Source organism: Anolis carolinensis, chromosome 4, assembly GCF_035594765.1.
Source record: "Anolis carolinensis isolate JA03-04 chromosome 4, rAnoCar3.1.pri, whole genome shotgun sequence".
Lineage (NCBI taxonomy): Eukaryota > Metazoa > Chordata > Lepidosauria > Squamata > Dactyloidae > Anolis > Anolis carolinensis.
Window position 1 is genome coordinate 146865753 of NC_085844.1, and position 23000 is coordinate 146888752.

The 23000-nt window shown below is 39.6% G+C and overlaps 1 protein-coding gene across 1 annotated transcript in view; it reads right to left on the minus strand.

Moving 5' to 3' along the window:
* Positions 1-15585, minus strand: part of bcar3 (BCAR3 adaptor protein, NSP family member) — a 189972-nt gene extending 174387 nt beyond the window's left edge. The window contains exon 1 of the mRNA XM_008109173.3: positions 15464-15585. The gene's annotated coding sequence lies outside the window, so the exon portion shown is untranslated. The remainder of the gene's footprint in view (positions 1-15463) is intronic.
* Positions 15586-23000: the final 7415 nt, after the last annotated feature.

Consider the following 23000-nt stretch of genomic DNA (forward strand, 5'->3'; position numbering starts at 1 on the left):
GGTTCAACCACAAGATCATTTAGGCACTTGCCTGTGGTGCCATAATCCCGGGGGCACAGTTGAGGCGCCCCCGTGTGCGCACCCCCCACATCCTCCTCCTTCGGGCCTTCTCGGCCTGGGCCCGCCGCCTTCCTGCCTTCGGCCTGGGCCCAGCCGCGCAATGGCTCCACTCTCCCTCTCGCTGCCATTGTAGACCGGAACCATGCTCCCGGCCCGCCTAGGCTGCTCCTCACGGCGCCGTGGAGATAGAAGGCCCTCCAAGGTCTCCACCCGCCGCTCACTTCGCTGGGCCAATAGGCTTCCAATTGCCCGCACAGAGATGGAAAGCCCGCCAGAGTCCCCACCTGTCCACGTGGGTGATTGGAAGCCCTGCACACGTGCACAGGCTTCCAATCGCCCATGCGGGGAGGGGTGGGTGGGGACCCTGGCAGGCCTTCTGTTTCCATGGTGCCGCACAGAGCGACCTAGGCTGGCCGGGAGCACGGCCCGGGTCCACGATGGCGGCGGCAGCGGGAGGAAGAGTGGAGCCGCCGGAATGAAACTGTGCTGGGCCAGTGTGGTCACCTTCAGGACCTGGCCCGGGGCCAGGCCTGTCTTAACCCTATGGCAGGTTGTGAGTCTATTGGAAGCTAAGGTAAGTGGGGTTTATATATCTGTGGAAAGTCCAGGGTGGGAGAAAGAACTCTTGTCTGTTTGAGGCTAGTGTGAATGTTGCAATTGGCCAGCTTTATTAGCATTTAATGGCCTTGCAGATTCAAAGCCTAGCTGCTTCCTCCCTGGGGGCATCCTTGGTTGGGAGGTGTTAGCTGGCCCTGAGTGTTTCCTGTCTGGATTTCCCCTGTTTTCAGAGTGTTGTTCTTTATTTAGGCTTTTCCTTAATCCCTCCTTATTATCCAACATTTTCGCTTATCCAACACTTTTATTTTTCAATGATTGGTTTGGGGGGGGGAGGTGCCAAAATTCTGTTCGCCTACACTTGAAAATTACCTTGGGCCGGCCCTGTGTGCCCCTAACTCCAAGGCAAAGAGAAATGTCAAAAGAATGGCAGGAGCTATACAGAAAAGAACTCATGCTGAACAATCAAATAATAAACAATAGTTATCTAATCTCCCAGGGCCAGCTGCATTTGCTCTGCTATTAACTTGGTGAAGAAAACCCAAACGCAAATCTAATACAAGAGGTTTATGACCAAGCCTCACAAAACATGACATTCTGTACATTTAACTGTTTCACTTCAACATTTATGGAGTTCCTTACCCTAGGAACTTTTCTTTATTGACTTCTGCCAAAAACAGAGCTTCTTAAACTTTTGTACTCATGACCCCTTTCCACCTCAGAAATGTTTTTGTGACCCCAGATACATAGGTATATAAAATAGATATAAAAACATAAGATATACAGATGATTAGCATTAGCAAGGCTTGTTATACAAGCTGATTTTCAATGTGTTGTCAAAGGCTTTCATGGCCAGAATCACTGGGTTGCTGAGAGTTTTCTGGGCTGTATGGCCATGTTTCTGAAGAATTATCTCCTGACATTTCACCCACATCTATGGCAGGCATCCTCAGAGAGTGTGAAGTCTGTTGGAAACTAGGCAAGTTGGGTTTATATATCTATGGAAGGTCCAGGGTGGGAGAAAGAACTCTTGTCTGTTTGAAGCAAGTCTGAATGATGCAATTGGCCACCTTGATTAGCACTGAATAGCCTGAAAACCATGAACATGAACAAAATCTCGCTAAGGTATTAAAAACTCCAAAATCAGGACAATAAATAAAGAACACTAAGAAAACAAGGAATTCCATACAGGATACAATCAGGGCCAGCTAACACCTTCCAACAAAGGATTCCCCTAGGCAGGAAGCAGCCAGGCTTTGAAGCTGCAAGGCTATTCAGTGCTAATCAAGGTGGCCAATTGCAACATTCACACTTGCCTCAAACAGACAAGATTTATAATCAACACACATAACTGAAATCCTATTGGTTTCACTGGGTTTACTCAAAGTATGATTAAGTTAATCTAGGATTGTGATCTCGCCTTAAATCATTTGGGAAGACTTTTATTGAATTTTTTTGCATACTCTGAAAGTGAAATAATATTGTACTAAACACTTGCTGCAAGCTGATAAACCCAAAGCTATGCAATGCATTTTCTTTTGACATGTCTCACCTTTTATAATAAATCGTTGCGAAAAATTGCCTTGGGAAATTTTGACAAAAATGAGAAGATTTTAAACTCCCAAACCAAAAATGGGATAGTGTCTAAATAAGTTTAGTCTAGAAGAGGTGATTAGATAGAAACAGGCATTATAAGAAGCAGTCAAATCCGCAAAGCAGTAGCACCAACAAAAATTGAGGGGAAAGTGAGAGAAAACGTCACTCAGTTCTTAATCTTGGAACACAGTCATTAATGTTGTTGAATACACAAGAAGAAAGGAAAGGCAACGTTTTTCTTTTCCATTATTTAAGATTTGCCTTACATCTGAAACTATAAAAGTGGTGATATGTTAGCTACAGTATTTCCTGTAAACCTTACCTAACAGCTAGATAGGGAGCAAAAATGCAGAGTTTAGCAGCTGTTCCAAAAATATAAAAATAGCCAGGTTAAACATGCTTATTTAAATATACAGTAGAGACCCACTTATGCAACATTCTGGTTTATCCAACACAGTCAGCCTCCCATCTGGATCCACAGATGTTTCTCTAGGCAGCAAGGACTGAACTTTTTACGGATTTAATTTCTGAAAATGTTTTTACTGTAAGTTCATTTTATGCAACTCTATCTTTATTTGTAGTCAATTTGTTAGTAGTCAATGTTTTCAATACACTTCGATGTTTTAGTGCTAAATTTGTAAATACAGTAATTATAATTACAACATAACGTTACTGTGCATTGAGCTGCTTTTTCTACCAATTTCTTGTAAAACATGATGTTTGGTACTTAGTTTGCAAAATCACAATGTAATTTGACGTTTAATAGGCTTTTCCTTAATCCCTCTTTATTATCCAACATTTTTGCTTATCCAATGTTCTGCCGGTCCGTTTATGTTAGATAAGCGAGACTCTACTGTATTATTAATTTCCCTTTTACAATCAACAATTTAATAACCATTATAACTCCCTTAGTAATCCCCCCGATTCCTTAAGATGTTTCCAAGTTAATTAAAGTGGACTCATAATGCTAAACAGAGAATTTGTGATCTGCAAACCTCAGTATTGTACAGTTCACGGCAGTAGTGAAAGAGATCTAAGGGCCCTTCCACACAGCTATATAACCCAGAATATAAAGGTAGAAAATCCCACAATATCTGCTTTGAACTGAGTTATCTGAGTCCACACTGCCATATATTCCAGTTCAAAGTAGATAATGTGGGATTTTATTCAGCTGTGTGGAAGGGACCTTAGCTTCACATGGCATTCAGCCTTGAAATCTCGTTACGACTGCTTCCTAAGTTCCCCATGCAGCATGGCTATTCAGTCACATTCTGTTCAAACCTAATGTTATAAATGCCTTGCAGTTTTTGCCACTTTTAGTCAAAAAGGCATCCTATATCTTATTGCATTATTGCAAAACTGCAAGCCATCTGGGAGGGTATGGCTAGGATTGTAGTGCACACATATTTTTCAAAAATGTTCTTATACATTTCACTATTTTGAAATCTGTAGTCTTACTATACAGCAATCTTGCCCAGTGCTCTAGAGTGTAACAAGCATTCTACGCATTTTCTCCAGCCTTGCATCACCTTCCCAGCTCCAATTGCACAGATCCTTGTGGTCTCCACAGAGAATATATCATAACTTAACTGTGGGCAATTACGTTTTCCCCTGCAATTGTTTAATTGCCTCCTTCAGAAATGCTTTCCTGAAGAAAAAGTCCTGATCGTAGCGGAAACATCATGTCATGGGATGAAAAGTAAAAAAATATAGAATCAGGCCTCTGCAGGTAGAAACCAGAAAACTGCAATTCAAAACTAAGAAACTACCAGTTGGTGGGGTGCTGAATTTTTACATCAGCATTGTGGTCCTTTGGGGGGGGGGGGGTTGCCTTTTTCATAGCTATTGTACATAACGTTTGGCTCCACCAAAGTGATTTCCATGTGAATGGATGCCTCAACTTTATCTGAATAGACGAATCTGTTTAACCAGTCGCTTCTCCAAGGGCTCAAACTGTCACAGACATTACGCATACTCTTCAGCCTGAAATGAGGCAAGAGGGGTTTTTTTCCTCCTCGCAACAATAGGCCAGATCAGTCTGAACAAGCGCACTCCAGCTTGCTTACAAGAAGGCAGAGGCAATATCAAATAACTCACTGAACAACCCCTCCATAACCCCATTCAGACTTTATAATCCTCAAACTTACTGCATGGTTCATTTATTCAAGCCGTTGTTTGGAACGGCGATCATCATGTGCCTTGAGTCAGGATCCTGACAAATTGTTTGGAAGGTTCCATGTATGCAAAGAATAACACAAAACACCCAATGTGACAGCAGACAAAAAGACAATATTAGCATAATTCTTTTGAACCAACGCTATGGTCAAACGCCCCATAGCAATGAGAAGATACTGTTCAGGACCACTATTTCTTTTATTCACATTGAGAAACATTACCATGAAACACAGCACAACTCGCCTTTGTCTGGACAATGTTTTGATAATGATATGCTCACCCAAGCTCCTGTTCAGCATTTTCACACCGTTTAGATCAGCAAGTTCGATTTCAAATGAAAAGGAAAGCTGTAATTAGATAGGCTACTTCTCTTACAAATGTGTTGTGCCTAGATCTGGTTTTCACATACATGCACATCACTAGCACATACAGACATGGCCAATTGTAGCTGTTTATTTCAGTGGTACTGACGAAGCTGTGTAATTAAAAGAGCAGAGTTCAATTACAGTATATGGTTACTTCACTTAGATAGGCCATAGAGGTTGGGAGGAATGCTGAGCCAACCAAAGTTTACCAGTTGTGCTTTGTGGCTAGAAACTGTTAATTTCTTGTGTATGTGCTTTTGATTAATATTGTTTCATAACCTGAATTCTGGAAAATTTCAAGAGAAGGTTTTCCAAAGGAGAGGTGGGTGATATCTTTCTGCATGTTGCCTTCAGCGTGTTAGTGTTTCTAAATGTGCCCGGCACCCTCCTGTTTGCTTAGCATCTCCCTCAGACCCCATATGTGTAACTGCCCAAAGAGAGATCATAAAGCAAATGGAGGATGTTGTTTTATCATACTGTTGTCATTGTGCTCAGAGAGTAACACAGGAGACCATGACTATGTAAACCCTGTAGAGCCAGCATGCTGTAGTGGTCTGAGAGCTGGACTACAATTCTGAGACCAGGGTTGCAATATCCGCTCTGCCATGGAAACCCACTGAGTGATCCTAGGCACGTAACATTTCCTCAGCATCAAAAGAAAGCAAAGGCAAACCCTCTCTGAACAAAACTTCCCAAGAAAACCCTCTGATAGGTTCACCTTAGGGTTGCCATGAGTCAGAAATGACTTGAATGCACACAACAGCAATAAGAACCTATTGAAACAATGAGAACTCCATATGATAGCTCACAATTTATGCTTAGGGATGCACACCTCCAGGAGTACATATACACACTTTCTACTGTTGGAGTTAGAGACTTCTAATGGCCCTTCCTCCAGCAATCCTAATATAATTGAGAGGTTTTTGATGTGAATATTTTTGTCAGAATATAGAATATATAGAGGAGAAAGACTGATCTGTAAAAAACTGGGAAGGGGTTTAGTGGGAAGAATGTAAGGATTTCTCTGGACTTCATCAGATGGATTTGGGAAAAATGGGGGAAATTAGGGGAAATCACCTTCTTGCATATAGAATAATAGAATAATAGAGTTGGAAGAGACCACATGGGCCATCTAGTCCAACCCACTGCTGCTTCTTTTGCATGGGAGTCTGTCTTTAAAGAAGACGAAGAATTTACTTGCCCTCTTTATACAGGATCACTTCCTCCAGCTTCAACCATCTGCTTAGAGGAGACTCAAGGCACCATTCCTAATACTGACACTACTCCTTGATTTTTCCCCTCAATCAATTACTCTAGAGAAGACCCTAGGCACTATCCTTAAGACAGGTACCACTTCTGGGATCCTTTACTTTCCTCCTCAATCCTGTTACTCTAGAGGAGACCAATGCACTGTTCTTAATGCCCATTCCTCCATGTCACTGAAATGATTCAACATGGGTGAATCTGACAGATCCAATCCCCCATGTTTTTAAGTGCTTTCTCCCACTTCCAGGTGCATCAGGAGCTCAGAAGACGATTTATCCCTAGCTTCAGTTGCCTCAGTTTCTCCACACTTCTGACACAGTTCACTGACGAAATATCAGATGACAGTCAGAAGTCTGTCTGTGTCATATGATGGTACTTCTGTGAAATGTTTTAGAAGTGTGTGGAAATGGCAGGGATGGGGACTTGCATGTAATGAAGTCCTAAGTCCCTTTGGTGGCCACAGATTGTTCACACAGGCTTTTAAAAAAGAAAATGGCCTCTTGTGGCTTTCAGGATTTTTAATAAGTTCTCATTACATTTATATGCTCATCCATTTTCTCTCCATTGAAATTATGCAGACAAATAGAATTGCTATTCCACATAGGGCTCTCATATACTCTCTCGGGAAAGGTAAATCTTTGTCTACCTTGCTCTCACAAGTAGGCTTTTCTTACTCAATACAAAATAATTGGTTTAAACCTGCAGCTTTCATTTCAGTTTACTATAATAATCAGAGAGGGCAGATTCATGAACGGTCCAGTAATTTCCCCTCATCATCTAAATTCATACAGCATCTGCTATCATAAAATACCCTAGAATAAATTATGTAAACACTCAAGAATGTGATTCAAAGGTATTGAAGCTTAAGAGGAAAATCTCCCATTGCCTTTAGGGAACATTGGACTGCGTAAGAGATGACTAAATACCCTTTCCTCATTTCAAATGAACCAAATAGATAGCTTAGGGGCAGAAAAATAAGGTACACATGGAACATTCCAGCAATTTTAGTTCATCATAATTTGTCCAAAGTTTGCTAAAGCATACTTGAAATTACCTAGAAGAGTGATTTTCAAAAAGTCTACCTTTGGGAAATCTTTTTAAAATATCTGTTGAAGAACAAAACTATGGTAGTTATTTTACACCAGGTTGGATGATTTGTTCCCCTAGCCCAGCACTGTCTTCCTGACCGGCAGAGGGTACATCCAGATTGATTGAAAAGTCCTAAATGTAGCTCCTGTTCTGTCCCCCTTTTATAGTGAGTTAAAATTAACTGACTTGAGGAAGTGGTATTCAAAAGTTTCTGATTGTACCTAAAACTGGTAGAAAATATTCTGGGATAAACAAAATGACTATGGATCGCCAAATAAAACTGAAAAGAACAGAAACAAAATCTGGGATTTTGTGGAGTCAAAGTCTGGGACTAGAGATTAGGGTCATGCACGGAATCAGTTTCCTTCAGTACCTTCAGTACTTCAGGAGGACGAAACAGTAATGGCCCTCCTGATACAAAAACCCACGTGACATAAAAGCAAGCAGAAGCCGATCTCGACTTCTCCTCCCCTATTTGGCATCACAGTTGAATATTGTCTTCCTGGTTCATTTTATTTAGTGGGACTGACTGGGAGTTGGGGACCTGAGGGATGGTGGGAGGGATGTGCGTGCGTGCATTTGGGGGCTTGGAGACTGAAAGTCACCCTTTTACCTTCTTTTTCTCCTTCCCTTCCTCTTCTTCAGAAGATACTTCTAAAAGATAATTATTAATAATAATAGTAATCCCAGCAAACAAAAAGAGAAGCTTACCTCTCCTGTACAGTAGAAGTAGAAACAGCTTTAAGGAAGCAAAACTGGCAAGCAGAAAGGAGATTGCAGGCACTGAAAATAGGATTTTTAAGGTAGTCCAGGGAGGATAGCTCTACTGAACTACAGGTCATAGCTCTTTCTTCCCTGTGCCTTCTTAAAATGCTTCTTGAAAGCTGCATGGCTGGTGTGTTGGTGCTGTTGAGACTGAGAAAGCATGAGCGCCTGTCAAGTGCATCTCCTCTAGAGTAGAAAAACAGCTTTAAGAACAAGAAGCCTCCTTAAAACACACGCCTGACTGCAGCCGAGTCATCTCCTCTAGAGTAGAAACAAACAGCTTAAATGCCTAAAATGAGGGGAAGGGGAGCCTGGGGAGCCCTCCCCACCCCATAATGGGCCAATAGAAAACAGATCTTTCAGCACCCCCAGAGCAAAAACAGATATCTGCCCTCCCTTATTTGGAAGGATCCCAAAAAACGGGTTGAGGGCCCCACCAAAAGCCAAGACACGAAACGGCTCGCAGTTTACTCGGATTGCACAACTCTACTAGAGATGTCAATAAATGCTGCAGGATCTTAATTGGTAATTTGCATCTCCTGATTTCTGGGGCACATTCCCATTACAGAATTATAGCTGTTGCTGTTAGGTTTAGGATTTGCAGTTTCAAGGAGGGCATTCAGAGTTCTCCGCCAGAGCACTCCTGTGTTTCACCAAACTACAAATCCCAGGATTTCATAGGATGTAGCCAAAGCAGTTATTAAGGTGGAATAATGATGATGTAATTCTGCAAAACCAGGTTTACAGTTGAACATTAAGAAAACAAAAATAATGACCACAGATGATTTACATAAATTTAAAATAAATGATGAAGACATTGAAACAGGTTAAGATTTTTCATACCTTGGCTTAGCCATTAATCAGAATGGAGATTGCAGTCAAGAAGTCAGAGGAAGAGTAGGACTTGGAAGGGCAAGTACAAAGGAACCAGGGAAACTTTTGTTAAGATGTATTACTGAATCCATGCAACCATACTTCCAGTTTCTATGTATGGTTGGGACAGCTGATACAAAGAAAATAAATCAATTTGAAATGTGGTGCTGGAGAAGGTTTCTATGGATATCGTCTGATAAGAAGAACAAAAAAAGTCTTCTAAAAAATCAAGCCTGAACTCTCCTTGGAAGCTAAGATGACTAAACTAACACTATCATGTTTTGACCATGTCATGAGAAGACATAACACACTAAATAAGACAGCAAAGCAGAAGGCAGTAGTAAAGGAGAAAGACCACATTCTAGATGGAGATATTCAATCAAGGAAGCCATAGCCCGAAGTCTGCAAGGCATGAGCCGGGATGTCAAGGAAAGAGTGACTTGAAGGTCTCTCATTCATGGGTTTGCCGAAAATTAAAATTAAATTATGTAGCGTGTGAATTGGCCCCAGATCTTTTCAACTTGAGATGCCAGAAACTGAAGGTGGAAGTTTCTGCATGCATTGGTCCACTACTATTGAACTGTTTTCCTAAGGAATCCCTGTGCAGCTAAAGAGAATTTTAGATCTGGCTAAGCCAAACTCCAGGATCATTAAACCTACTTTGTGTGTTTGTTGTTTGAGTCACAAGATCCAACATGCAGCATCTGCTGCAAAAGAGGCACTGTGTTTTGTATTTTGTGTCCAGGGATTTATTTTGATATGAAAGTCACAATGCTTTGGGGTATATATCTCACAACCTCTGAGGATGCCTGCCATAGATGTGGGTGAAACATCAGGAGAGAATGCTTCTGGAACATGGCCATATAGCCTGGAAAATACACAACAACCCTATGATTCCGGCCATGAAAGCTTTCGACATCACAATGCTTCCATTCCACATAAAAATCTTCTTCTAAGACTGCTCGAGCTTTCACCTATAATTTATGGCTAGGTAAAATCCTTTGTTGATACGGTAAATCATTGGGAGTCAGAACCCTTCACCATCCTACTTGAAATCACCCTGAAGTATTTGACCTATAAAAACTCCTTAAACATAAGTTATAAAGAAAGAAAGAAAACAGTTGCCAAAATCTTCTGTTTTAGGTGAAGGCACCGTGCCCTCTCAGCTGCAGTGGTTATTAGATTTGTGTTGCTTTCTTAGGTATGAATAATTTCATTAGATTCAAGCAACCAGCAGTGAAATGCCAAGCTAACAACATTTTGATGACTGGACAAAGCTTGTTTTGCAATTTATCATTATGATGCCATCTCTTAATTCAGATGAATTAGTGGGAAGTATTAGGGATGTGACAAAACTGAATGACAGAATCAGAACTTTGTTCTTTAGATGGTTTGAACTGGAAGAGGTCCATCTACAAAAATAGCAGAACTAATAAGTGATATAATGATCCAGTGATGGAGGATCAAGATAACTTATGGCCATTTCAAATATTTCACAGAGGCAACCCCAGATTTGCAACCAAGTATAGACTGAGTAGACCATGGCTCCTGAACAAATGTATCTTAAGTCAAGGTATCATTGTATTTGAAACCATGATTAGAACACGTTAATTATACAACATTTAAAAGTAGTATTTCCCACTAAACTCAGTAGGGCTTGCTCTTGAATAAACAGTTGTATATTGTCTCTGTGGCTATAGCAGAATTTCTCATCATCATTATTTCCATTTTCCTAAAATATATTTTAGGACTATTACAAGGATATCAAACTCACTTTCATCAAGGGTCACATCAGCCTTATGGTTGCCTTCAAAGGGCCATTGAATCCATGGACACAGAATCTGTGGATACTGAGGGCCAACTATAATTTTTTTTTACATAATAGCCGGTGCTCTTTAGTTTTTACCCAATTTTGGTCCCCAGATGTTATTCAGTAATAGCTCCCATTACCTTTGATTATCCGCCATGCGGACTTAGGATAATGGGAATTGCAACACAACAGCACTTGTGGCTCTGAGGTTGGGGAAAGGTTAAAGAACATTTTAAAGACAGATATTACATCCACAAGCCTTATATCTAACTTCAAACCCCACTAACTGACTAAAGAGAACAAACTTCAGCCTTCCAGATGTTACTGTATTACAACTCCCATCAACTGTAGTCATGATTCCTAATGATGAGGAATACAGAAGTTGCAGTCCAGCACACATAAAATGACATGGCAGGCTGGATTCAACCCACAGAACTTGAGTTTGACACATGTGAATGATTAGTACAATTATAATAATTCTGGCCATTATTATTTGGGGAGGAGGATGAGAAAGAATTCCACAACTTGATCCTAGACAAAAGAAAATATAGCCAGTGAGATTAACTGGATAATGGAAGCAACCATTACAGTGTTGTTGTTTTATAAGTTTTATTTGACCTGCAGCATACTTTAATTTACCACTGACAATGAAAGGCAGTATGATTAATTTCTTTGACCTAACTCAAGTGGTTCAAATCTCTACTGATTTATTGCTACCATGGATTTCTCTAATGCAAAGTTTCGCTCCCCCAGGTAAATGAAAAATGGAGATGATAATGAGCCAGCATGGTGGTTTGAGCTTTGTACTATGACTCTGGAGGCCAGGGTTTGAATGTCTCTCAGCCATAAAATCCCACTGGATGACCTTGCCTCAGAAAACCTCACAATAGGGTTTCCTTAGGGTGACAATAAATCAGAAGCTACTTGAAAGCACACCACAAGAAGTGCAGAAAAATGGGAAAGACGTTCCTCTTAAGCAGTGGTTCCCAACCTTTGGTCTTCCAGATGTTTTGGACATCAACTCCCAGAAATCCCAGCCAGTTTACCAGCTGTTATGAACTGTGGAAGCTGAAATCCAAAACACCTGGAGGCCCAAAGGTTGGGAACCACTGCTCTTAAGGAAGAGCAGATTAGAAGGTCTATCCAGTTTAAACCTTCTTGCAAGGAGAAAATAGGGGCCTTGACATTGCCCATGGAAAGGTACCATCTGGACAGAAGACAAAACAAGCCCGTGAGTTAGCTGATTATAGTCTTGGCAACTGTGGTGTGAAATATAGTAGCTGTTACAGCTCCTATTTCATAATTCGCATTGAGACCTATATATTTGCATATTCAAATTTTGTTCACATATATGTCCTCCTTTGTCCTCTTTCCTAGTGATGAATTTTCTTTCCTTTGGGAGCAGGCTGCAGGTGTCAAACGTGAAGTGATACCTGCAATTATACGTATTCTATTAAAAGTTGTTTATTCACAAGATGGGCGTTTATATTGTTCAATGACACCTTCCACAATCCCTGCTCATGCAGTAACAACAGCTGCTCTGTATTTTCCCATATATTTAGGAAAGTTCCAGGAAGCATGAGCTCATGAGCAGCTTGTGAGATCTTTTCATAGTACAGCAGGAACTGCAAGCAGCAAGAGCTCTCCTTTATGGAAAACAAATCCCTTAATGATATAACCAGCCTATGAAAATGCAAGTCATATGAACAGAGCAATTGCTTTCTCATATTCAGGCCTTATGAGGATTCAAGACATGCAAAAGTGCAACAAATCCTGTCTTCTCTCACTATTGGCAATGCCAATAGGCTGGTAAGAGGAACATCCCAACAACTTCTGCATGAACAACTTTGCTTGGTCCCTTATTATTGTGCTGCACCTCCAAGTCAATCTTGACTTTTGGTGATTATGTTGTAGAATTTTATTGACATGATTTATTCAGAGGAAGCTTGTCATTATTTTCCTCTAAGGCTGAGAGATTATGACAGGCCCATAATTACCTAGTGGGTTTCCATGGCTGAGAAGGGATTTGATCCTTGGTTTCTGAAGTCAAGAACCTCCTGAAATAATAATCTTCCATAGCATATTGTAAACTGTAGATACTAATATACATATTTCTTGGCACATTTGACATTTTAAATATTGACTTTCAGATTTGATAATATAATGCCCACAGAGAAATTCTATCTATTCAGATTCACTCAGCGTTAAAATAAGGAAGCTGCACACTGCAACAACTAAATCTCAGCTCAGTAGGTAAACACAGAATGAACAAGGGTATTAGTTTAATGTTCATTATCCAAATAAAACTCTCTCTGTTGGATGTTACATTGAAGATAAACTCACAGTAACAAATTCAGACTTGCCTTAGGCCCCTTCCACACAGCTGAATACAATCCCACATTATCTGCTTTGAACTGGAATATATGGCAGTGTGGACTCAGATATCGCAGTTCAAAGCAGATATTGTGGAATTTTCTGCCTTGATATTCTAGGTTATATGGCTGTGTGGAAGAGCCCTTAGACCTCTTGAGCAGGGTTTCTCTGGAACAGAGCTGGCTGATGAACTATTGGCAGCTGGTTCAAGAAGGCAAGAAATGCCCAGGCTTTGAGGTCCCCCTACACAGTAAACTCACTGAATCTGAAAAAGTAGATTATGACTACACAAAAAAGTAAATAATTAATTTCATATATTAATCACACAGTAAACTCACTGTTGGAGTGGGATCCACCATTCTAAAGCTTTCCTCTCCCCCTGCTCACAATTTTTATTAAATTTTCCTAAAGATAAAACTTAGCCCCCTGCCCCAATAAAATGAAAATAAAATAGACTCTAAAATAAAACACCTGAAACAATACTAAAACAGTGCTCAAGTCCTCCCTCTCAATAACCTAAAACATTACACTGGAAGCAAATCCCATTTCGGAGGTTTAAAGAATATCAACATTTTTCTTCTGTTATAATTTCCAAAAATCTTAATCGATACATTATGAAATCTTCCAAAATATGTTTATCCTCTCATTGTCAGATTATGGACATTATTCATCAGATACAATGGCAGATATCAAACAAGCTGATGCCTAAAAGATATAGCATTCTACAGGAGACCGAAACAAGGAAAACACAGAGCTGATAGTATATACAATCACCCTAAAGGACACTTTAGAGCCGTTACACTCATAGTCCCTCTCTTTAAACATACAGAAAACAGTTTAGGCTCAAACCAGGCTAGAATATATTTTATAGTGTTATAGTTATGTAATTATTGGGTGTGTATTCTCAGCTGTACTTGTTCTTAAAGTCATCATTTTTCATATTCTGTGCCAGGGACACTTGAAACTACTCAAAAGTACACCGAAGGTCCTCTGGTCAAGAGGAGTTTCTTGCCCTGAGACCAAATCTGGCCTTTGGGGGTGATCCAAAGAATTATGGCTCATTTCTCCATATAGCCTCATTTCATGGTTTCCCAGATTTCTTATTGGTCCCCCCTCCTCTCTGGAGGTTGCTGGCAGTCGGAAGTTGAAGTTTAAATCTGCTGCATTTCTACACTTTTGCCTCGTCCATCAATGATGTGTGCCCCCCCACCCCATTAATTGAAATTGAACCTGAAACAGGATCCTAACTCTTGCTCTAGCCCAGCCTGAAGACAAAAGGTGAGTTTTTGGTTAGACTACCAGAATACGGTACTTTGAATCTGTGATGAACTTTAGCACCTCCTTGTGGCACCTTTTATTTATCATCTTTCCCAGTGATTTGAAGAAGGACATACCGCTGGGCCGTGATGGAGTAAGTTTGTGAAAAGTCAACGATGATGTGTGAAAAGATAGCATTGCACTTCCAAGGAGGTGTTTCATTTACTGAATATATTAATGAGACCTTCTTCACTGAGGGAAGGGATATAATTCAATGGAAGAGTATATGACAGTTGTCCCAAGTTCAATTTGTGGCATTTCAAGCTCTAAAAGGATTCAGAAAATAAATAATGGAAAGACTTTTGACTAAAATCTGGAGAGCTGTTGTGTATCAGAGCACACAATACTTAGCTATCTAGATTAGGCATGGTTCAATTGATTATAATGTCCTATGTTTAGAGTCTCACATTTGTCCAGTGGAACCATACACATCCCATACCCCTTGTGTTTATTTCCATGAATAATATACATGACTACCCTAATTTTGCTTAGTGAAAAGTTCGGTTTGAAATAACAACAGAAAGTAAATGATGCATGTTGTGTTTACATTCTGAATAGTAAAAACAAGAAGGCTACAGTGAGACTTGTATCTACTCTACTGTCAAAACAATGAGAAAAAGACATTACACCACTTGTATGATACAGATGTCCTATTCATGCTCTATATCCTCCAAGTAAATCAAATTGTTGATATCTTAATGCACAGCTGTCCCACTTTCTGAACCCGTTCATTGTAGCCTTCCAATGAAGATATTAAACAGACTCATCCTAAAGTAAATAAATGAAATCATGCAATCCATTCCATACATTGTTTTTAGTATTCCATCTGTTTTACTAATCAAGCCAAGTGTTTTGCTAAGGCACAATGCACTTTCATTGTGCACAGTAACTTGGGTTAATCCTCCAATTTGCAAGAAAGAACAAGACATGGCATATGTAAAAGATTGCTATATGAAAACCACCCAAAACATGCAACATACATAAATTGAGAAAGGACAAAGTCAGGATTGTGTGAAACTATCCTGTCCTTTCAAAGCTGTCTTAGCTGAGATTCTCTCCCAAGGCAACATTTTAAATCACGCAAACCTGTAAAACACAGAAACTGACACTTCAGCTCAGTAAAGGATTTTCATGACACACAATAAGTCCATTACCTCGATTTCACAACAAAGCATACTGTGTTGAGCTATAATAGCAAAGAAGACAAAACAGTCCTTACCACACAAAACAGCTATCATGTTCCACTAACATCTCCTTGAAACTGAAATATCTTCTTGTTGAAAGACACACCTTGAAAAGTCCTTCCAGCCAATCAATGATCAGACCTGCTCAGATGTCAACAGCTTGTGAATCGCACTGTGAGAGCTGAATCCCAATTGTTTCCTCTCCTTTGTTCCTTAAGAAAAAAGAGAGGGAAGTATGCATTCTATTTCAAACAAATTTGTGGATCTGTATGTTAGATCATATATGTGAAGAAAAGCAGAACTGAAAAATACATAATCCCACTACTGCATTTTCTATGATACAAATTAAACAGTAATATATTTCATAGTTGGTGTATAATGTTATTTAAATTACTGTAGGTACTATAGGGGGAACCCTAAGAATGCATAAACTCACACATAAGAGGCCATCCCAGGCAGAGGCATTTGTGCAACAGGAAGAATGAGAGAGATTGGCTTTTTCCATATGGAAAGTGAAGATAGCTCCACAGCTTCTTTTAATGCAGTGGTTCTCAACCTGGGGTCCCCAGATGTTTTTGGATTACAACTCCCAGAAATCCCAGCCAGTTTACCAGCTGTTAGGATTTCTGGGAGTGGAAGGACAAAAACATCTGGGGACCCCAGGTTGAGAACCACTGTTTTAATGTGTTCTGCTAGGAGCACTTCCTTATGTAGTCTCTCATACCTGTGATCCAAACAGAGGGAATGAGAGAGTATATAAGGAAGTGCTCCTAGGAGAATAGGTTAAAAGAAGCTGTGGAGCTACCTTCGCTTTCCATATGGAAAGAGCCAATCTTTCAAATCACAAAGGAGTTCCAGATAACCTTCTCAAAATTAGATGGATTGATCTTTTTACAAAGAATGCAAAGAAGGTGGATATTTATACAGTCAAGATTTTCTCAACCTACTGGGTTTTATGAGATCTTTAATATTTATTTATTTCTATACTGCGTTTCCTACCCCTAGGGGGACTCAAAGTGGCCTAACAACATAGCAAATGGCAAAGATTCAATGCCTCACAACCATATACAGTAGAGTCTTGCTGATCCAACATAAACGGGCTGACAGAATGTTGTATAATAAGGAGGGATTATCGCCTAGCGAGAGAAGCCTGCTGCATGTTGCTGCCTAGAGAGCTTTCTCTAGGCAGCAATGCGCAATGGACCTCTCGCCCCTCCCAGCGAGTGCCCGGTGAGTGGAGAAGCCCGCTGCATGTTGCTACCTAGAGAGGTTTCTCTAGGCAGCAACGTGCAGTGGGCCTCTCACCTCTCCCGGCGAGCAACCGGCAAGCGGAAAAACCTGCTGCATGTTGCTGCCCAGAGAAGTTTCTTCTCCGGGCAGCAGCGTGCAGTGGGCCTCTTGCCCCTCCCGGTGAGCAGAGAAGCCCACTGGATGTTGTTGCCTAGAGAAGTTTCTCTAGGTAGCAATGTGCAACGGGCCTCTCCGCACTTGCCAGGAGGGGCGAGACGTGGCTGGTGCAGGCCAGGCACTCCAACAGGAGAGGCTTGCTGTACAAGAGAAACAGCTGAGCCAACTGCGTTGGATAATCCAGAACTCTGGATAAGCGGAGGTCAGATAAACGGGACTCTACTGTAAAAGAAACATTGCAAATCTAAAAATGATACATATAACCATAAATAATCAAATTAACACTATATTAAACATTAGACATACAATAAAGTAATTTTAAAATCCTAATTAATAGGGATTTTATTTCTGTTTTATAATATTGTTGGGTTATTTTTATTGTTACTAATTTTTTATTTTTTGTATTTTGTTGTATTTGTATATTGTTGCACTGTTGAGTGTTTTCTGTGAGCTGCCCCAAGTCCCTTAGGGGAGATTGTGGAGGGATACAAATAAAGCATTATTATTATTATTATTATTATTATTATTATTATTATTATTATTATTATTGTGGTAGGGCCACATATTTCATGTACATAACCACATTCTATACTTCTGGTTCATACTTCATACATATGCTAAATTAATATGTTACAAATGCATTGGATTCTTATCATTTCAGCTAATTTGATAGTAGGATAGGGGGTGAGACGGGTCATTGTTTCCCAACACATCTGGTAAGTGCCATCTCAGGGTATTTACTTATTTTCCTTATTTTTATTTACTTTATTGGTACTGTTCCATTATCCAGGTGGAGACCACAAGAGGGCGCTAGACAGAGAAGGATATTCCATTTTAAGAGAGGGGAGTTGAAGGAGGAAAACAATTTTTGCTGGTTATTTCCCCCTCCCATTCCAATGTCATAAACAATGGTTGTTTTGATGATGGTGACATGGGTGGGGAAATAATAGGAATATAGGGGGAAAGGTTTAATTCCTTCAACCCCTTCACTCCTGTAAAATTGACTATTCTTCTCTGTCTCGGCCCTCTTGTGGCCTCTGCCTGGATAATAGAACAGTACACTTGATTTATACCTTACCTTTCTCCCCATGGGGACTCACACCTTCCTCACAGTTTGAAAAGTGCAATAGAAAAATAAAAAAATATACTGTACGTATTAAGGTAAAAAATAGATTAAAATATAATAAATAAGCTTAAAATAGCCGTTAAAACTCCCAATCCCATTACAATGACCACTGACAAACAGTTCTTACCTTTTAGCATCTCTACCCTACTCCTCTGAAGGCATGGTCTGTCTATATGAGGCACCCATCCCTCTGCAATGAATCAAGGCAGTTACGGAGCCTGGCTTGCAATTTACACACTTGAATTTCCTAAGAGAAGATGAGAGATAAGAATATAACACTTTTTCTATTTTGAAAAAAAGGAAAATAAAACTTGAAACAAAAGTATCCTGTTGTTGAAGGACACATAATGAAAAGTCCTTCCAATCCATTATGTTGACAGTCTCAAAACTGGTGAAGACTTGAAAAATAGATAGTAATCCTCTCCTTTCTTGGATGTGCACCAATGAAAACTGGCAGTCATATTCAGGAAATGATCAGCCTTTACCAATGTATCTCTTTAATTTTTGGACCTTCACGGAAATTAATTTCGGTGTGCCCACCTTCAGCAGATGGCTGTTGTTCACTATTATATACATTATGTAAAAAATATTGGCCATCACAACATTCTTTTAGTGTTTTAATCAACACTTGTTGCTGGCTAGCATTTTTGAAACGGGATCAAATATCTCACAGGAACAATGTGGCACATTATTTCGGCATAATGTCAGAATGTAGGAATACACCAGGCTGTTAGAGCATAAGGATGAAAATGGCACATTCATTTCACAGAAAGAAGCCTTTGTCCGGGTGCCATCTGCACAGACAGCTTTTGAAGTTCAGGTTTTTAGCCTCCTCTTAGTGCTGCTTCCACAGAGTGATGAGTTGCAATAAATTCCATGATGTGAGGGAGAGAGCAAGAAAAGATTTACACAGCTTGGCATTCACAAATGCAAATGTTCCAAGGGCAATTGCTGGGGGGAAAGGGGGGGCGATTATTTCAAGTAGGGGGGAAAGGCAGAAACTTCTTGATTTGGGAACTGACAACGAAAAGGTCATTTTAAAAATCTAATGAAAGGAATGTCCTCTATTCTTGAGGACACCTGCATCTTAATGTGCCTGGCATACTAAATAGATACCTACAATTTAAAAGTGTAAATTGATAAACAGCATTAAATTTACATAGAAAAACCCGGCTGCCCTCTAATAATCTAACCAGTGAAAAAACAAAAGCAAAACAAAACAAAACTGACAAAATTATGAAAGAAAACTACTGTACATATCCTCCAAGTATTCTAGGTTGCTTCTCTGCCATTTCGCTTATTTAGCTGCTTTTACATGATTGGAGTACATAGATCAGATTGGGGTGCAGTGTAGGGGAGATGAGGATAGTTGATGCATACATCTATGGCTAAGCTACATTGGCACCAAGCTGGCAAATACCTGTATATTTTTATTTTATTTTAAGTGTACCAGATCAGATGTATGTTGTATTTCATGTTTGTATTGTCTGTGCTTGATAAGGCCAACTGGCTAATCAATAAATTGTTGTTGTTGTTGTTGCTTTTACAATATTCCACTTTCACGCTCCTCTTCTGCCCACTTTTCCCTTTTGTCCTCAGTTTACTTTGCTATAAATCACACCCGAAATCCAAAAGTGGTTTATACTCAATCAACTCAGCAAGGGAAGAGGAGATCAGGAGGGAAGCATCTTCCCAGTAGACTCTGGCCAAAACAGACTGCTGCATCCTTCCTAGCTTATGTGTTCATTTTTGCATTCTTAACCATTCTTAAGAATTAAATCTTGCTTGGTCATATGTCTCTGTTTTCATTTGTGAAATATTGGTGGATATGAAACTAGGACCTAATACTAAGAACTAACAATCATCCCTTAATTATCATTGGCAATCTTGTCATACTTCATATTTTCTGCTCATGCCCTTCGTCATCGCTAAATTTCACTAATGATGCAGCACCATCAATGGAGTATTTTTGCTAAAACATGCCTTTTGATACTGTCAGTTATTGTAAATATCTTCTACTTGTGGTGCACCATCTTCCTTATCTTCTTTGTTCATTATCAAGCATATTTACCGTATATACTCGAGTATAAGCCGACCCTAATATAAGCTGAGGCACCTAATTTTACCACCAAAAAATGGGGAAAGTTATTGACTAGAGTATAAGCTGAGGGTGGAAAAAGCAGTAGCTACTGGTAAATTTCAAAATGAAAATAGATCCCAATGAAATTATATTGAACCATCAGTAGGTTAAAGGTTTTTCAATATTTACTGCATTTCAAAGAAAAACAGTAAACTAGCTCTGTAAGTGGAAAAGTAGGGTCAACAAAAATAATATGGTATTAACAATAACATTATAATAATAATAATAATAATAATAATAATAATAATAATAATAATAACAACTTCATTTGTACCCTGCCCTACCTCCCCATGGTGACTCAGGCCAGCTTCCAACATAGTAACAGGCAAACATTCAATGCCTACATAAACAATTCAGAGCAAGATATAGATCTATAATTATATATACCAATTTCACATATGCATTTCTCTCTGAAACGTTTGCAAATCCTCTCTCTCTAGATATGTGCATTTCCCTCCAGCAATATTTGAAAACCCTATACATTTATATTTATATCTATCTAGAAATCTCTATATATGTGTGTATGTGTGCATTTCCCCTGCAATATTTGCAAGCCCTATATATCTATATTCATATATATCTATCTAGACATCTCTTCCTATATAGATACAGTAATTATATCTGTATAGGATTTGCAGAGACTTGCAAACATATGAGGCAAAAGTTCATATATATAATAATGCATACACATAGATACAGATATACAGGTACATTGAAATCTCTAGATATCTATATGTTTATAGGGAGGGTGAGAGATAAATATGTCATATATTGCAAGCAATGGTCTCCGGGGTCCACTTCCGGCTTGACCTTGACCCGATTATAAGCCGGGTGAGGCTTTTTCAGCTCATAAATAAGGGCTGAAAAACTCAGCTTATCTTCGAGTATATATGATATATGACATGTGCAACTCCACATCTGTAGATTGATGCAATGCAATGCCAACATAGTATCTTAGCCATCAAGCAAAAAGTGGGTGCTAGGAATAATATCATGCGAAAGCTGACTGGCACAACCTGGGGATGACAACGAGATACAGTGAAGACATCTGCCCTTGCACTTTGCTACTCTGCTGTTGAATGTGTATGCTCAGTATGGAATACATCTCACCACGTTAAAACAGTGGATGTGGCTCTTAATGAAACATGCCACTTTATCACAGGATGCCAACACCCAACACCTGGAGAAATTATACTGTTTAGCCAGCACTGCACCACCTGATATCCATCACGAAGTAGCAGCCAGTAATGAAAGGACCAAGGGCATTGACATCTTCGACCTATCCTCTGTTTGGATATCAGCCAGCATGCCAATGACTTAATCAAGAAACAGCTTCCTAAGATCTACAGAGATGCTTGCAGGAACACCTCAGCAAGCGAGTGTCTAAAAGTGGCAGTAAAATCCCAGAACCTCAATCAGTGGCTGATACTAGAAGATGAAAAATTCCCTCCTGGGCACACAGAAGACTGGGCGACTTGTAAGGCGCTGAGTAGACTGTGCTCTGAGACCACAAGATTTAGAACCAATTTTAGGAAATGGGGCTACAAAGTGCATAACATGCAAATGTGGAGACGAGCAAACCACAGACCATCTACTACAGTGCAGTCTGAGCCCTGCCACAGGCAAAATGGAGGACCCTTTTACAGCAACACCTGAGGCACTCGGAAGTGCCCAGCTTCTGGTCCGAGGAAATTTAGCATAATGCCAAGTTTAAAACTTTGTGGTTTTTTAATACATTATTCTCCACTTGTTTCTGACACAATAAATTAAAAAATCTTAGCCATTATTTCCTTCTTATTGGCCTTTGATGGACCTAAGCTGCACTGTACAATTTACAATGCTTTTACCTTCTTTTGAGATAAGTAGTGAATTTAGAAAGTAATCCTGTCCCTTCTGGCACTGAGCTGAGCAGAATTTAGGGATGAATTCTAAAAGTACATTTATTTTTAGAATGAAAGATAGACAGATATTTGTGTTAATGGTTTCTGAGGTGCTCAGGCAAGTGAGGGACTGAGTGAGTGAGTGAGTGAGTCAATGGCTTTGGCACGCCTGTACAATGCTGGCCTTAAGCCAACAGTTTCACATGTACATTTTATTTTTACAGTATATATTGAAGATCTTTGCTTTAATGCACATATCTTTAAAAAAGAGCAATGTAATAGTAAACAGTACAATCATCTCTGAGTATTTCTTGCCTAAGAAAACCTTCTGAAATTCATGGGGTCACCATAAGTTGCTAGGTGACTTGAAGGCACATGCACATACATACTCACAAGTAAAACTGGAAGGCACTGTTGTTGTTGTTGTTGTTACTACTGTTGTTACTACTACCTGTCTCTCCTCATGGTTCAAGGTAAGGTACAACATAGATATATAGATAAAAACATAAACACATTAAAAACACATATATTTTAAGACATAAGATTTTCCTGCTTCTTGGCAGGGGGTTGGACTGGATGGCCCATGAAGTCTCTTCCAACTCTACTATTCTATGATTCTATGAAAACACATAAAAAAATAAAATGCCACTTTAAAATTTGTAATTAAAGCTGAAAGTTAACATATAAAGCTTCCTCAAGAGTGCCATACAACCTTGGAAACATTTATTTTTGGAAGCAAGTTCATATAAAAACAAATAATTCTAATCTCTTTGACATGCCTGTATTTTCTTAGATATATTCACATTGTCCAGACATTGATTTGCCTGACCTTCCAGTATCCTGTTTACATTAGCAACCAGGCAGAACAACAGAAAACCTTGGCTGCATAAAAATGTGTATGTTTGTGTGTTATATGCTCATTTTAAAAATTGTGTTGTCAGCTGGGAAATCAATTTCTGCACACTCATTTGTTCAACATATCTTCCTTCTCCATTCTTACCAAGTTGCATTTGTGCCAA